An 18,231-nucleotide genomic window follows, 5' to 3' on the forward strand; every position below is an offset into this window, starting at 1 on the left:
GTCAGAGGTAATGAAGCAGAAATTTAAAGGGCTAGTAGCAGGTCTGGTTAAACAACAGGAAGAAGTCCAATTAGCATTATCTTGTACACAGGTTCAATCTGAACTATCACAGGATCTAAAGCTAATGATAACCTCACTGCATGCTGGTCACTTTCCCATAAATCTGCGTAGACAAGCTGAGAGATCTGTTCCTAAATTTGCAATGACGCATGAAAAATGGTGGCTTACTCAATTCCATGGGTGTCAAAACCTCACATGCACTATTTCTTCTTTAGTGCCAGTTGCAGGTGAGGAGCATCAAGCTTATACAGTGGTAAATTTGGGTTCTGTTTTGTCAGCAGGTGTAGTTTTGCTTCCCAGAGTAAACCATGACATAATGATTTATGAAGAAGGTGAGCCCAGGTTGTTAGACACAGATGGGTGTTGGAGAAAGGAAAATGTACTGTTATGTCAAGGACAGCAAAACAGGATTATAAGGCAACAATGTTGGGATGAGGAAGGATCATGCTTGATGGATGCAAAAGAGAAGATGCCGAGCCGGATGAAGTACCTAGGGCAGGGTTATTGGTGCTGGTATCAAATGGAGAATGCCACCTCTTATGCAGTATATACATTCAATTGTACTCAGAGTGGAACACTGACCAGAGGGGTGTACTGTACCACTGGCCCAGTCCTGGGAGTTGATCTGGCACAGCAGAAGGGACGTACACCCATAACACCTGAAAAAAGACTAGACATCAAGCCTGATACACCTGTCCGTTTAAAAAAAAAAAAAAAAAAAAAAAAATTCCTTTAGGATTTGGAGCAGAATTGAAAGGATGGTTATTGGATTTTGGGAGGGAAGATGAGATCATAAAAACACTCAGAGCTTCAGAAAGGCAAGCAACAGTGCGTTTGGAGCACGATCGTGAGAAACTAGTGCAAGTCTCACATGCTCTAGAACAAGATGCTAAAGTATCATGGTGGGAAAGTCTGTTTGGGTATAGTCCAAAGGCAAGTGCCTTTCTGAACCTCATGCTCCATCCAGTAGTGGTGCTCATTGTCCTTACATGTTTACTATACATTTTCCAGGTACTTGTGTTTTGTAAAATCAAAAGGTTAGGTGCTAAAATAAGTAAGAAACAACAGAAACTCAGGGATGTTTTGGTGGTAGTTTCACAAGATGAAGAATATATCTAAATGTTATATGGGTATTATAAACTTTCTCATGTTCCCTTAGTTAAAAGGAAGTGCATGGAAATGAGTAAATGGAAGTAGAAGAAGCCCTCCATGAAAGGAGAGAACCATATAACCTAGGTATGAATGAAACCAATATAATCAATACAGGCTTATCCTGAACTATGCAGCTGGTGGTCAGACTACCAGGTGAGGGGCGGGAGAAGTCTGTCATGGATGAAAGGGTAGGTTTGTTAGGTATTGTAATCCCCTACTAAATCAACTTATTATTGTGATTTAATTGCTACTATACTTACTTGGTGTTATACTTTATAATAATTATACAAATATATATATATAAACAAAATAAGAGATTAAAAGAGACGGCGTTTGCAACATAAAAAAAAAAAAAAAAAAAAAAAAAACTTGTGCCTTCTTTATGCATTATTGTTGTATCTCCCTATGGTTCTACCCTTCTACCTCAACAAGACATGTTGTGCCTCAGCTTATCACCAAGAAGACACTTATGGATTAAGGTCTGTGGTATGAATTCTACCTCCTGATTTAAAATCTACCTCATGTTCATACTGTTTTACAATAAGAAGCAAGAGGTCCTAAGGGTGCAAGGGAAGAAAGACCCCAGCTGGGAAAGACAAAGACGGCTGAATCCTTAGTAAGACATCGCTCTACGATTGCATCACTACAGATCGTTAAAAGAGCACTCTTGTCCTGACATCATCACCTGCTTTACTTGAAAGGATCAAAGGAATCTACTTGATACATCCTGGCAGGACCCATAATAAACGTTCCACCAGAATGCACCGCCTTAAGAGGAGTTTTTAGCCAAAAGGTGGCTCTGACTAAGGTGAAGAGGATGCACTGCCTTAAGATGAGTTCTTAGCCAAGAAGGTGGCTCTTATTAAGGTGAAGAGGATGGCGCTACAACATATGTACCACAGAGCCAGAGGTGATATAGCTGGAGGCCATGACTACAAGAATACTGTGATAAGAACCTTTTAATATGAGTAGTTCACAGGGATGAACTAGAGGAGGGAGTGACAAAGCTGTGATACCTGTCTTTGTTGTATAACGGACATTTTGTTCTAAATTAGCTCCATTTGGTGATATATGAACAATTTGTGTTAGAAGAACGCCACATGATGTGTACGTGCTCAGGGACACTTGCTACTCTTGAACATGTCATAATAGTAGATTTACCGTTATTTTGCAATGTCCTAGCTTCCTTGACTTTTAGTGGAAAAGGGGCCCCACGGACAGATTTAGACAAGTGATGTGTTGTCCAGACTGGACCACTTCCCCTTGTGACCTTAAACAGAAGGTTGAGTAAGAGAACAGTGGGTGGTGAAACTCATTATAATATGGGTGGAGAGTTCTAAGAATTAAATGTTAACTGCTTCATGTCTGCACTGATTATTGAACTGTGATTGGTTTTTGTAACACTGATGGACATCCTGAACTGCCCAGAGGCATGTATATTTTTGCATAACTGTAACTGATAAAAGTCGTTGTAACTAGTGAAATTGAGGCATTTGTCTCCTACACATGCCTCATCAACAAGCTTCTTGATGACAAATAAACGAGCCGTCCTTTTAAGAGGTGTGCCTTGAGTCATTACTGTCAGTATATAACTTTGACACTTAAAATAACTAAAGCTTAATGCTGGGAACACATGACGCAACTTCCGGTCTGATCAACAGGAATTGGACGATTATTTCCTAGGTGTCCAATCTGTTTCTGAAGGATACAGGGATGAATTTTGCAAAGTTATCATTGGAAAAATGATCCTTGTATCGATTGGGAGCAGTTTGGACATGTACACATGATACAACTTCCTGTCAGGTTACTCGTCAATCAGATGGAATGTTGCACCGTGTGATCTCAGCATTAAGCTCAGTATGACAGCTAGGCAATTGCCATCTGGAGTCGGGAAGGATTTTTTTTCCCTTTGGGGGCTAATTGGACCATGCCTTGTAAGGGTTTTTTGCCTTCCGCTGGATCAACAGGGATATGTGAGGGAGCAGGCAGGTGTTGTACTTTGTTTTCTGGTTGAACTCGATGGACGTATGTCTTTTTCAACCCAAATAACTATGTAACTATATGTTTGTACATAAAGGAATGAAGATGGCAGCCTTCATATTTGTCTCATGTCAGTTTCACTTTGACCCCTCTCATGTTTTCTTTCAAAAGAAGTTAAAGCCCATTTCCATCTAAAACCAATTTCTTAGTCTAGCAAATTAGGGGAGGGTTGAAACCATTGCAAGTTTGTTTTTAATGTATGCATCCCCATTGGGAGCAAACCCTGTTACATTCTCCCCTTCATAACACCCACAAGAGGAACATGAAGTCAGTGAAATGTCTTACTGTAGTAAAGAATACTATAGCCATGTTTTTGCTGTCTGAGTCCTTGCTTTGGTGATCCCCCTGTATTTCCTGTCCTTTATGACACTTATGGAAGCCAAAGGAAGTGAGTGAGATTTTCCCAAATGTGAGCTTAGACATACATAAAGTTTTTGGAAGGGGTTCCTAACCTTCTTCAAGCTATCCAAATCTCACATTAAGGTTTTGAGTGGGGTAAGAATTTAAGGTACATCTCTGCTATGGCTTCTGGTTTTGTGTGTTTCTGAGCACCTTGGTATGTACTGTATGCAATTACACCCCACTCTTACCACTACAATCCCAAAAAGATACCAGGGAAATTACCTAGCCTACAGGTACCACAAATGGAAATAAAAGTGAAGCAACACTTGTAAATGCATTAAGAATCAATAAGTATTTCAAAGCCATGAAATACAGTGGCTTGCAAAAGTATTCGGACCCCTTGAAGTTTTCCACATTTTGTCACATTACTGCCACAAACATGAATCAAATGTATTTGAATTCCACTTGAAAGACCAATACAAAGTGGTGTACACGTGAGAAGTGGAACGAAAATCATACATAATTCCAAACATTTTTTACAAATCAATAACTGCAAAGTGGGGTGTGCGTAATTATTCGGCCCCCTGAGTCAATACTTTGTAGAACCACCTTGTGCTGCAATTATAGCTACCAGTCTTTTAGGGTATGTCTCTACCAGCTTTGCACATCTAGAGACTGAAATCCTTGCCCATTCTTCTTTGCAAAACAGCTCCAGCTCAGTCAGATTAGATGGACAGCGTTTGTGAACAGCAGTTTTCAGATCTTGCCACAGATTCTCGATTGGATTTAGATCTGGACTTTGACTGGGCCATTCTAACACATGGATATGTTTTGTTTTAAACCATTCCATTGTTGCCCTGGCTTTATGTTTAGGGTCGTTGTCCTGCTGGAAGGTGAACCTCTACCCCAGTCTCAAGTCTTTTGCAGACTCCAAGAGGTTTTCTTCCAAGATTGCCCTGTATTTGGCTCCATCCATCTTCCCATCAACTTTGACCAGCTTTCCTGTCCCTGCAGAAGAGAAGCAACCCCAGAGCATGATGCTGCCACCACCATATTTGACAGTGGGGATGGTGTGTTGTGGGTGATTTGCAGTTTTAGTTTTCTGCCACACATAGCGTTTTGCATTTTGGCCAAAAAGTTCCATTTTGGTCTCATCCGACCAGAGCACCTTCTTCCACATGTTTGCTGTGTCCCCCACATGGCTTGTGGCAAACTGCAAACGGGACTTCCTATGCTTTTCTGTTAACAATGGCTTTCTTCTTGTCACTCTTCCATAAGAGCCAACTTTGTGCAGTGCATGACTAATACTTGTCCTATGGAAAGATTCCCCCACCTGAGCTGTAGATTTCTGCAGCTCGTCCAGAGTCACCATGGCCCTCTTCACTGCATTTCTGATTTCTCTCCTTGTTCGGCCTTTGAGTTTAGGTAGACAGCCTTGTCATGGTAGGTTTATAGTTGTGCCATACTCCTTCCATTTCTGAATGATCGCTTGAACAGTGCTCCGTGGGATGTTCAAGGCTTTGGAAATCTTTTTGTAGCCTATGCCTGCTTTAAATTTCTCAATAACTTTATTCCTGACCTGTCTGGTGTGTTCTTTGGACTTCATGGTGTTGTTGCTCCCAATATTCTCTTAGACAACCTCTGAGGCCGTCACAGAGCAGCTGTATTTGTACTGACATTAGATTACACACAGGTGCACTCTATTTAGCCATTAGCACTCATCAGGCAATATCTATTGGCAACTGACTGCACTCAGACCAAAGGGGGCTGAATAATTACGCACACCCCACTTTGCAGTTATTGATTTGTAAAAAAAAATTGGAATCATGTCTGATTTTCGTTCTCACGTGTACACCACTTTGTATTGGTCTTTCACGTGGGATTCCAATAAAATTGATTCATGTTTGTGGCAGTAATGTGACAAAATGTGGAAAACTTCAAGGGGGCCGAATACTTTTGCAAACCACTGTAACTGAAGAGTTCCACTTCACTAACACCCCTTTCATGCTGCTCCTGTTCACTTGCTAGCACTTGGATAAGTGACCTTTCTGTGGTGTCACATGTAAGAGCCGCCATGACGTGCCACACTTTTTTTTTTCAGCCGGGTAATACCACCACATGTCAAAAAATGATCCGCATAGGGTTAGAAATTATGCTATTTGGCTGCACAAAATTGCAGCTAAATGGCAATTCTGGCCACCTGGCCAGCAACCGAGAGGATGGACTACCCAACAAGCACGCAGTTCAGGCTCCCCTGTGAAAGGGGCTTAAGTGTAATTTACGAAATAAACGTGTATTTTTCATGATTTTAACATTCTCAGCTGCAAAAGTGAACTATTATTGCAATCTTCCCAATCTGTATAGTCAGTTCTCCAGCTACTTCCTTGAGAAAAATACTGGTCCCTTTAAAATGTTAAAAGAGACAACAGAAAAGGTTATGTTCTAGCTGGATGTCATTGCTCATTATTGTTGGCACAGATATAGGAGATGACAAAAAGCCTATTTAAAGTTCAGCCATTACAATAGCAGAGCTGGCTGTCTTAAATGATCTTTCAAGCAGGTGACAACATTTCTCCACCCACATCTGTTTGGCAAGTTAGTTAGAGCTGAGTGCAGATACATACTTGTCAGGTGGCTATAGCATAGCTGGATCAACTTGCTTGAAGACCAAATCAATTTACTACTGGTCCTTTGCAAACATTTTGAATGAATATGTCTCGGTGAATGCACGCTGTCAGCCTTGGCCAGAGTTTTCCACCTCTCTGACATTTCCCCATGGCCCTCTCCATTGGTACCTCTACTGAATAATCCTATCTTCCCTCTTGGATGCTCATCTGGGAGCTATATCAGCTGGAGAATGGGAGAGGTACTATGTGGATGAAATTTTATTTCCAATGGGGTGTGGAGGACTCTGGACCAACTACGTGACATGCACTCTTGTCCCTTCCTGGATGCTTGGAGTCACTGCATGAGTTCATACATTTTCTTAGTTCCCATGGTAACAGAGATGTGCTATCTCGACCCCTAACACACTTTGAAACCCTATGTATGTCCACAAGCACAGCTATCCCTCATTTATCAGATGCTGACGTCAGATACCACTTGGTCAGTAGAATTAAAGAGTAAATGAGAATGTGATCTTCAGTGTCAGTTCTCTGATGAGAGATGGCAGAATATACTTAGCCTTAAAAAAAATCTTCAGTGGCCTCCAGAATAAAGGAGTCTAATTATAAGATTCTGACCAAGTGGTATCTCGCCACTTAGTAGACTTCATAGAATTTACCCTAATACTAGCCCCTTGTGCTGGAGGTGTAATAGGACGGTAGGCACATTATTGTACATCTTCTGGGAATGTGATGCTATAACAACCTTCTGGCAAAAAATTCAGAACCATATTAAACTCTTCACAGATGGCGACCCGACTGATGACCCATCTTATTATCTACTTCATAATACTCCTAAGACTTATAAGAAATGTAAACGTTCCTTAACAAGACACCTTATTCAGCCTGCCAGAGTACTTATAGCTAGACACTAGAAGTCTCCTGTGGTGCCTACATTCCAGGAGTGGATATCTGAAATTAAATTTATCCATCAAATGGAATCCTTGACCCACGCTATCCATGGCAGGGATGAGGAATTTTCGCACACGTGGATTCATTGGAATATGTTCATGGAATCAGATGAATACAAACAAATCCCTTTGGACTAGAATTCCACTCCGGATGGGAATGACACTTTTTTTCTCTCGCCCCAAAGCGTTCGGTCCTTTATCACCTCTTAGTGTCTCTTTAGCTCTACTTTTCTACACTGAGATCATATGGGTCGGATCAGTCGTAGGCCTCCCCTCTGGCCATCTACACCTCCTTTCTTCCTGATCTATCAGCGGCCGGGGTTCCCCTATGGATCTTCCTTCTCCCGTCTTCTCTTTCTGTTTCTATTATTGTACGTTTTCTTTTTTCATATGCTGATTAGACGTATTTGTCTTGCAAACATTGAGGTGCCTTTTGAGATAATGCCACGAGATGTGATGACTTTTTTTGGTACCAATCATTTGTTCTGTTTTGGACACTCGCTATCAGGGCATGTTCTACCTGTAATTATTTTTAGGCCCATGTTTACAACAAGAAGTTCACTTCCTTTTATGATACCATTCTTGGCCATTGGCCCTTTCATTATTAATGTTAAAAGTATGCCATGTTATTTGCCTTCATGTCAGTGTTACTTTCATTGTACAACACTTTCATAAATAAAGAATAAAATAAAAAAAGAAAACTGCCAATCAAGGAGGGAGTATCTCCGTCTGTATATTTAACACTCAGACATGAACAATGATTTACATTCTTAAAGGAGAACTGTAGTGAGAGGTATATGGAGGCTGCCATATTTATTTCCTTTTAAGCAATACCAGTTGCCTGGCTATTCAGCTAATCCTCTGCCTCTAATACTTTCAGCCATAGGCCCTGAACAAGCATGCAGCAGTTCAGGTGTTTCTGACAAATTTAGACAGATATGACAAGATTAGCTGCATGCTTGTTTCTGGTGTGATTCAGACACTTCTTTAGGCAAATAGACCATCAGGGCTGCCAGGCAACTGGTATTGCTTAAAAGGAAATAAATATGGCAGCCTCCATATCCCTCTCACTACAGTTCTCCTTTAATTTAAGCACAAATGGTGGCATATTTAGGGTTGGCAAGCTGCATTACTTTGGGATGTTTGTTGTTGAAGTAAGCAGGAACAACACCTTGTCTCCCAGAGTGCTCTGGGGCAGAAGGCTGTGTGACATCATAGCCTAGTCTAAGAATCACTGGGAGGGAGGTTGGGGTTACATACTAATGTACAGCAGTATACAGCTATAGGAAGTATTTCTGATGCTGAAACCAGGATAATTAACATAAAAATGTCTATCCTGGATAATGTATTATAATAATAATCATTATGGATCCTCTTTAAGCGATTACATTACTGTAATTCAAATGTATACAGCTTAAATGTGCTGAAGAGAAGAAAAATGTGTACATAGACCTGTGGGTGGTCTCTTTTGATAGGAATAGCTGCAAAATAATAATAGAATAATGTGTCATATGGGATTTAGATATAAAATAATTTACTTAAAGTACTCTTTAGGGCCCATCAAGAGAATTTTCAGAGTGTACAAAAGAGTGTGTTTATTACTCCAAAGAATGAACTTACCTATTACAAAGCAGTTCAATAAATGAACACCATGTCAATCAATCAGTTTATTCATATATTCAATATCTAATCATATAACTGCTATCACAAGAGCAGATTAGCTGCAAAACAGCTGTGATTTTTTTTATAATCCACAGAGTGCTGATTTAATACAAGTCTGTGCTGAGAACATAACATTTCTTCTTAAGCCTCAGTACAATACAGGGATCAATAAATTAATGTGATTACTGAGGAATGGGATATGATTTCCGTTAAGGAGTTAATGTGCCTTTATTCCCCAGCTTTCAAAACAGGCTGCAGTCATATAATGCAGCCATAACAATTTACTTGTGCCAAAGCAACCGGAGAGAGAAAAGCTGCTGCTTTGTACCTGAGGAATGACAAATTACCATTTCAACAGCTCGCCATGCAAAACAGCTGCTAATCTTTATATAGACTCAAACACTTTTATGGAGCCTTTATTGTGCAAATATATTTATCTCCCACATTTTACGGATAGAAAATATTCCCATAAAACACTCTACCCTTCTACATGTTTGTTACAACTAAATTATGCCTAGTATGTCAGCATAATAGCATAAGCAGTCAGGTTGTGGCGAAGCGGGGAGATGGAGCCAAAAAGACCTTCGCTGGAATGCTGTGAAGTGCAGCATTTGTTTTGTAAAAGCAGAAAGTTTATTCATGGCATTACTTACATCACAAATAGCAAAATGATATATTTATTCTTCTTTTAAAGCAAAACCGTAATAACGGAAACCCTTTAAAGCCAACACTGGAAAGTAAAAGCAAATTATATATAGTTATGCACATTATTATTGTTGTTATTATCATAATTATTATTATTTTGTCCTGGAATGATCAGGAGCCCCCAAGTACAAGACAGTCTAGTTTCAAATTAAGAGTTGAATTCAGAATATCAGTAGATCTGAGACTGCAATACCGGTTGAGATGAGGTGAAAAAAACTCCAGGACTCAGATTGCCCATTGACTTACAACACTTAAAGGACTTACGAGGCCAAATTAGGGGGAAAAAAGTTAATTACCTGCTTAACCTTTTAGGGCACGGAGGACGCCGTCCGCCCCCTCCGTGCCGATCCGCAGGGTCCCCCCGCTCGTCAGCCCCCCGGGGATGGCTCCCGATCCCATGGCCAGGTCGTGCTCCCCTGCCTCTCCTAAAATGGCCACTCGCTCTGGCCGCGGCTGCGCAGTCCGCATAGCCGCGAGTGCGGCTGCGCAGCTCTAGGGCCAACCTCCCTGATCCACGCTACGTAGCTTTTAATTCAAAATATTTAGTTGCACCACTCAGACACATTCAAAGATAAATAAACACTCCTTCAAGCCTATGAGCATTTCAGTGCATGCTTTTCACCCTTCTCTTTTCTTCTCATAACAAGGGTTATACAGGTGGCAGCCATTACTTCTGAGTAAGAGGTTTTAGATCATGGGTGTGTTTGTCATCAGCTACCCTTCCTTTAAAGGGGCGTCATCTATGTGAACTCTCACACAAGCTGAGATCACCTCCACTGTGACATCATCAGTATTCTGTGTTTTGTTTTTGTTTTTTATCTCTTCCATCAGTCTGCCGGATTCTGTCCTGGCAATATGAAAGGAAGGGAGGGGTTCCTCCAATAAATGTAAAATATTTTATACTTGTCATCATGCAGCTGAAAAAAGGCTGCTATTTATTATTATAAGTTATAAAATAGATTTTATTTCTGAAATATTGTGTTTTTAATTTGCGTCCACTTTAAAAAATACCACCTGAAGTGAAGGAGATATGGAATCTATCATATTTATTTCCCTTTAACCCATTAACAGCTTCAAAGGAATTATCTTGTTGGACATAAGTGCACTGCTTTTGACCTCAGTTGACAGAACTTCTTGTGCAGTCAATTCTTGGAATGCTTTGATGTCTCTCTGCTCGCAAATACTATAGAAACAGAAAGCAGAAGTCCTCTGTTATTGTCTCACACTGCCCCTAGTGACAATACACATTATAGCAGTATTCATTATTAGTTAGAAATGTAACAAATAAGAAATACAAAAAATGTGCTGAAATAAATTGGCCTGGAGCACTTGCAAGCCTCTAAATAAATTGACTGCTAAAGTGTTTAACAATGCAAATTGACAGCCAAGCTAATCCTATGCCACTAATAATTTTAAGCATAGACCCTGAAGAATCATTTAAAGGACACCTGTAAGTAGGTTTTACCTAGTAAAAGATGCTTAAAGTGTACCAGAGATGATCTTAAGTAAAAGTTTTATACATACCTGGGCCTTCCTCCAGCCCCATGCGCACGGATCGCTCCCACGCTGCCGTCCTCAGCCTTCTCTGTTGCCGGTACCGGGTCCCATAACTTCTGGCAGTCACAGCCTGTCTGCGCAAGAGAAGTGCGCTCTGTACGTATCTCTCTGGCGGCTCCCAGCAGCAGCGGCGCATGGGGTTGGCGGAAGCTCCAGGTATGTATAAAACTTTTACTTTAGATCATCTCTGGTTTCCTTTATTTATTTATTTTTATTTATGTATTATATGTATAAAGCGCAAATATATTACGCAGTGTAGCGCTTTAAAGTAAATGTAAAGCGGCGCAAAAAAAAAAAGAGTTTAGTACCAATGGAGAGGGAAGGCTCTGGATCCCATAGAGGAAGATAATAGCAATTATTATTTTCCAGACAATAACATCACTCAGCCCACATACAACAGCCTACGGACATAAAACTGGTATGGTTGAATAGTGCTGTGTTTGTACACACACACACACACACGCACGCACGCACACACGCAGGCACGCACGCACGCACGCACGCACGCACACACACACACACACACACACACACACCTTCATCTAACTCCGTCTCCAATAGAAAGCCCTTTGATCATTTTTTTTACTGTACATCTGATTGCTAATGTATTAAACAGTTGTATAATGTGTGTCCCTCATAAGTGACAAAAGGTATGCGTATATCCCTACTTAAGAAAATAATATGCAAGTATTCATTTTACTAAAAAAAAGACTTAGTTCTGGTACATTTTAAGGCCCTGAAGAAAACATGGTTAAAATAACTCCTAATCATTAAGGTGATAAAGTGGTTAAAATAACATATCATAAAAATAACTTTTAAGTTTCAAAGTTCATTTTTGATTTGTAAGTTTATTTTTTATCTAGCATATGGTATTTCATTGATGCTTGGCTTAAAACAGATCTTCTGCAATATGTTTGTAAATCATATTCACAGATTTCAAGTTCTTATTTATTGTCGACATTGCATATTTAAGACTGCAACACACCATATGCTTATTTGCTGAAATCTTGATTGTCAGCCAATTATGTAATTTTAAGTACAGGTGCTGTTTTATACTTTAGGATAGATTTATAGTCAAATACACAAACAGATATACAGATACATAACTAGCTAGACACATACTGCCTTACATAAATCAGGTGTTTACCTGTAACATTAGTCCTACTGTTGTCTGTACCTGCATATTCTCAGGCAGTTTATAATGGCAACAACCGCACACATCATAATTTCTGTGACGCGAATTATATTATATATCGTGGCTGAGTTGCAACTTGTCCCCACCATGTTGCAACTTAGCTGTCATTTATATGTGACCTTTCTTATTCGGCCAAAACAATTAGGAAAATTAAATATCCAAATTCTAATGTGTGTATGTGTGTGTATGTGTGTGTATGTGTGTGTATGTGTGTGTATGTGTATGTGTGTGTGCGTGTGCGTGTGCGTGTGCGTGTGCGTGTGTGCGTGTGTGCGTGTGTGCGTGTGTGCGTGTGTGCGTGTGTGTGTGTGTGTGTGTGTGTGTGTGTGTGTGTGTGTGTGTGTTATAGAGACAATCGGCAACCCCCAGCTCTGCCTCTCCTAATGTAAAATGTGCCCCCCTGGTACCCAGTGCATGCTATACATTACCTGTCCACGGCCTCCCCTTGCTCCGGGTGCGTGATGTCAGACATCACACACGCGCCCACATAACTAGGCAAACACATGGCATGCGTGTATGGACAGCGAAGGGAGCCCGGAGCAAGCGGAGGCCTTGGTCAGGTAATGTATTGCATGCACTGGGCACCGGGGGGAACATTTTACATTAGGGGAAGTAGCGCCAGGGGTTTCATCGCGTTTGGCACCTTAAACATTAGGGTGGACAGTGTCGCAAAGCCGAGACGGTCAGATGCAGTGCCACAAGGCTGATTTCTAACTCCGGTAACTTATACCACTGTGGTAACTGTCATAATCCAATTTTGATTGGCCAGTCATTGATCAATTGTATCAACTTCATATAGTATGAGGGCCAACAGACTTTGAATACTATGAACAGAGTGTGTAGGTAAGCTCTCATACTACATGGAATAGGTCAAATTGACCAGTCATTGTCCAATCAAAATTAGATGTGTTTACCAGACTTAAAGGTGGCTATACACTGACAGATTTTCAGCAGATTAGACCATCAGATAGATTTCAGTCAGATGCCTTTCAGGTCGAATCTGACAGGAATCTATCTGATGTGTGCCGCACACTAGGAACAGATTTTCAATAGATTTCTACTGGAAATCCATTGAAAATCGATCTAAATGCATTATTGCACCATTAGATGCAATGCAACTCTATGGGCCATCAATCTACTGCCAGCAGAAGATTGACCTAGATTTTCCATCCTGTCAGATAGATCAAATCGATCGACATCAGCCGATCAATCGTGCATCAATCTGTGCCCGATCGATTCGATCGATGGCTGAAATCAACCAGTGTATGGGCCTCTTAACTGTATCTGTTATCCAAAAATCTTCTTGTGGAATGTCAATGTTAGAAGAATAAACAAATGACTGCAACTCATAATGGGGCAGGTTCAAAAAAACATTTCTCATAAAATCATCTCTCCATTTCTGTTTTTCTCCTTATCGATATATTACCTTTTAAGTACTCAAAGGGAAAAAAACGCACTTAAAATATGGTGGAAATTTCTGAAGTTAAACTATTCATTAAAAACTTAATTTGATTGATATTTTTCCCTTGGAAAGTACTCAAGTTGTTATAGATAAGGTGAAAAATACACAAAAAGAGAAAATCTATTAGATTTGTGAATCAATCCCGATATATGCTTACTTCACACTATCAACAGAAATCTTCTTTTAATACCAGGAACCAGAATTTAAATTTTTGCGCATAAATTACTGTATCTGTCAACTCTTTAATTTCTGAAATCGACTGTAAAGCTAGTTGCTTCTCTTTTGAAATGAATTACTCATCTGCTAGTTATAAGATGAGTTAAAATGACAGCAGTTATCTGTGAAAAACAATCTATTGCCAGGTTCATTTACAAGCCACCTATGTCTTTAACAAGATTGCATTGCTGAGACCTGGCAGTACTCCAGCATTGTAAAAAAATATACTTGAAACTATATTTGCTGAGGCCACTGATCCCATGACCCCAATATAGGAAGTTTCTGCACCTCACAAATATACATACAAGCTATAAATAATGTAGGGCAAGTGCTCACAACTGATGTACCAGGCTGTCACACACTATGATTTAAGACCCCAAAAACCCTTACTAAGCCAACAATAGTCACAACCATTGGTATGTAGTTTAAACAAGTGAATTATCATTTGAAAAGGCTGCAATAATCAGCGCTTAACTTACTGTGGACTATTGCACCATACTGAACACTGCATTCAGGGCTGTTGCATTTTGTGAATGCAAGATTTACAGTATCTCATGCGTAAGCAAGTGAGATATCAATCAACACTCTACTCCTTACCAGATGAAGCCACCCAAGTATTTTAGCTCAGTTACCACAGCTCTCTGCTCCATGAATAAGCAAAAAAAAAAAACCATGAATGGAGGTACCCTAGAGCTTCACTAGCCAAACCCTGCAGCCATAGCAGCTATTTACTACAAGTAGAGAGAGAAGAGGTCCCCCTCAGCTCTGTTCACCAGCTCAGTATAGCCAGCATTGGGCTAACTGTGCTTTTCAAAGGGAGTGGACCCTAAGATCTTGGGACATCTTTTAGCTTGGTACAGTTTCCAGTAATAAAGGGGATGGGGATTTGGTGTTATCTGACTGTACCAATGATAAAACAACCAGATAAGAATACCTACCTTAGCTTATATGTACAGGGATTATCCTAAGACCCCTTACACATTTGCCACAAGTATAAAAGTGTTGTCAATAAAAACACAAGTTTTGTAAACTTTTATCTTGTCTTTACATTGCTAAAAGTGTTTTGAGTTCTTCAACAGCAACCTCAACTTAACCCTCCGCGGTATGAAAAATTCCACCAGGAGGCAGCGCAGCAGATTTTTTTTTTTTTCTTATATCATGTAGCGAGCCCAGGGCTCGCTACATGATGGCCGCTGCTCAGTGGCATCCCCCCACCCGCTTCGATCGCCTCCGGCGATAGGCGATCAGGAAATCCCGTTCAAAGAACGGGATTTCCTGGAGGGCTTCCCCCGTCGCCATGGCGACGGGGCGGGATGATGTCACCGACGTCAGCGACGTCATTGGGAGTCCCGATCCACCTCTCGGCGCTGCCTGGCACTGATTGGCCAGGCAGCGCATGGGGTCTGGGGGGGGGATGCGCGCCGCGCCGGATAGCAGCGATCGGGCGCGGGGCGGCAGCGATCGGTGTGCTGGCGCAGCTAGCAAAGTGCTAGCTGCGTCCAGCAAAAAAAAAATTACGAAAATCCGCCAAGCAGGGCCTGAGAAAACCTCCTGCGCGGCTTACCCCGAACTACGTACGGGGTTACCGCCAGGAAGGTTAATCTGTGATTTCTTCCACGTGTTTCTGTATTGCTAGAAGTCTTCTTTTCTGTTCTTTAGAGAACCTTTTGATAGATTGCCTGCAGCTCTGTCCATCATGTTGATTGAAATCCCACTGCACTGATGAAATCCCACTGCTGCACCCTCTATTTTATGACCTGGACAGAGGATGCAGCGGGATGAAGTAGCTGGCACATGTCACTAGAGGCACAACATTTAAATAAGCTGCTTTGAGTGAACCACTGAAGTAAGTCTATAATAACACGGAACACCAAGAGCCCCAATAGTGTAATGTGTACTGGTAAATGGTTACTAGATAGAGTAAATATTAATACTCACAAACCAGGGTTACCATTAGGCAACCACTGTAAAGGCAGGTAGGGAGATTTTCCTGACCCCACTCAGGAATAAGAAGTCGCTCTCTGTAGATGAGAAAAAGGGGGTTCAACCCTCCACCCAGGGTGGACTCAATATTATGCAGGAGAACAGAGGCGCCAAAAGGATAAAAGGAAGCTAAATGAGCTTAAAAACCAAATTCTTGGTAAATAGAGGAGGTAGTGGTGGACTTACCTCCTCCAAGTAGACACACAACGACTGTAATAAACACAGTCAATATATTATATTTATGAACTCCAAATATGCAACGCGTTTCGCAGGTTTGATCCCGCTTCATCAGGCAATAACAACGGAGCAATAGCATATGTGGTCAGTAGAAGAGCCAGGCACCACAGAGGTGGGTTCGCGATCGCGGAGAACCACACATTTTTCAGGAAGTTCGGTTCGCCCCCATAGTGCATCATGAGGGTCAACTTTGACCCTCTACATCACAGTCAGCAGGCACATTGTAGCCAATCAGGCTACACTCCCTCCTGGAGCCCCCCCCCCCCCCCCCCGTATAAAAGGCAGGCAGCGTCAGGCTTTTCACTCACTCGTGTGCCTGCATTAATTAGAGAAGGGCAGACTCATATAGGGAAACTTTAGTTAGGCTCTTGTAGGCTTGTTAGCTTGCTCCCTGCTGATTATTATTGCTAAAAAAAGCACCCCTCAACAGCTCATTTGAGAGCTAATCTTGTTTTTGTGATCTATTTTTTTTTGTGTGTGTGTGTGGCCCACTTGCATTATATACAGCCCTGTCAGTCAGTCGCAGCTGGCCTTTGGCCCCTTGGTGGTATAATTACTGCTGTGCCAGGTGCACACTGTAATACCTATCACTGCATATACCTACTACCTGTTGTTCACTTCAGTGCACCCACCTACCTACGTGAGCGCACGCAGTCTCACTGTGCCTGTCCGGTACCTGCCTGTGTGTGACAGGTGCACATTGTAATACCCATCACTGCATATACCTACCTGTTGTGTTCAGTGCACCCACCTACCTACGTGAGTGCACGCAGTGTGATATACCACTCCGTGCATACCCGTTAACTGCACCTGTGTGACTGCACATCTCGGGGGGGGGGGGCACACCCAAGATAATAAGGTCATTGCTTCATTGTGGACAGACCAAATTTGATCAGCTGGACAGTCATTGTTGTTCTATCATTGAGCTACCACAGCCCAGCAACCATATGGGCTTGAAAACTGCCACGGCCTGCACTCTGGCCATGGTGCGCACCAGTCCAGCACGGCCATCACTACACAAACAGCTGTTTGTGGTGCGTTACACAGTGCATTTGGTGTGTCAGTGTGAAGCAGTACTCGAATTACACTCCCCGATTGTTGTATACACATGCAAGATGTTTTAAAGCACTTTAGGCCTGCAATTTAGCATTCAATGTGATCTCTGCCCTTAAAACACTGCTTTGTGTCAAATCCAGATTTTTCCTTGGGACTTTTGGCATCTATCCCACTCATCCTTTCCCCTCTCCAGGTGTTAGACCCCTTGAAACATCTTTTCCATCATTTTTCTGGCCAGCATAAGTGTTTCTATTTTCAAAGCTCGCCGCCGCATTGAAGTCTATTGCGGTTCGTGAAAGTTCGCGCAAACCGAACTTTTTCAGAAGTTCGCGAACCAAAAATCAGAGGTTCTCTACGGGCGAGCTAAGAGGTTGCAGCATGTCTTATAGCAAGCTATTTGTCAACATGGAGGATGGGACTGTAAGCAAACGGGAAAGAAATTATTCAAGCAATAAGAAAAATGCATCTAGAAATATAAAATAGCATGGAAGAAGCAGTGGAACTAGATGAAGTTGCTGGAACAGCCCCTAAGCACTTCTAGCAACTTACACAAATAAATAAATAAACATTTAGAGAACCCTGTGTGATTACTGACTCCCCTGACATACTTATGACTAATGTCTATGGTGTCTTAGGAAGACTCCTGTGCACATTACCTGTGGCAGGGATGCTCAGTTTAGGAGCAATCAGATAGCCCCACAAGCCCATCCCTTTATTACTGAGCACCCTATGGGGCAAGGGGGTGCCAAAAGAGTTTCATGTCCACCAGCAGTGGGTGCATTACTTTGCGAATAGAAGAGGCTTTGCAACCCTTTGCCAAGCAATCCGCCCTCACTGCTGATGGGCATAGAGAGCTGGTGAATAGAGTGTGAGGGTTGCCCATACTCCTGAATGCTTTCTTTACCCATTATCAAATGATATGACTGTCGCTCCAGGAAGACATTTACCTTTTTTTTTCCAACAATGCAAATAAAAAAAATCAGCACAGAA

The sequence above is a fragment of the Hyperolius riggenbachi genome, chromosome 5 (genome assembly GCF_040937935.1).
Source record: "Hyperolius riggenbachi isolate aHypRig1 chromosome 5, aHypRig1.pri, whole genome shotgun sequence".
NCBI classification, from domain to species: Eukaryota; Metazoa; Chordata; class Amphibia; order Anura; family Hyperoliidae; genus Hyperolius; species Hyperolius riggenbachi.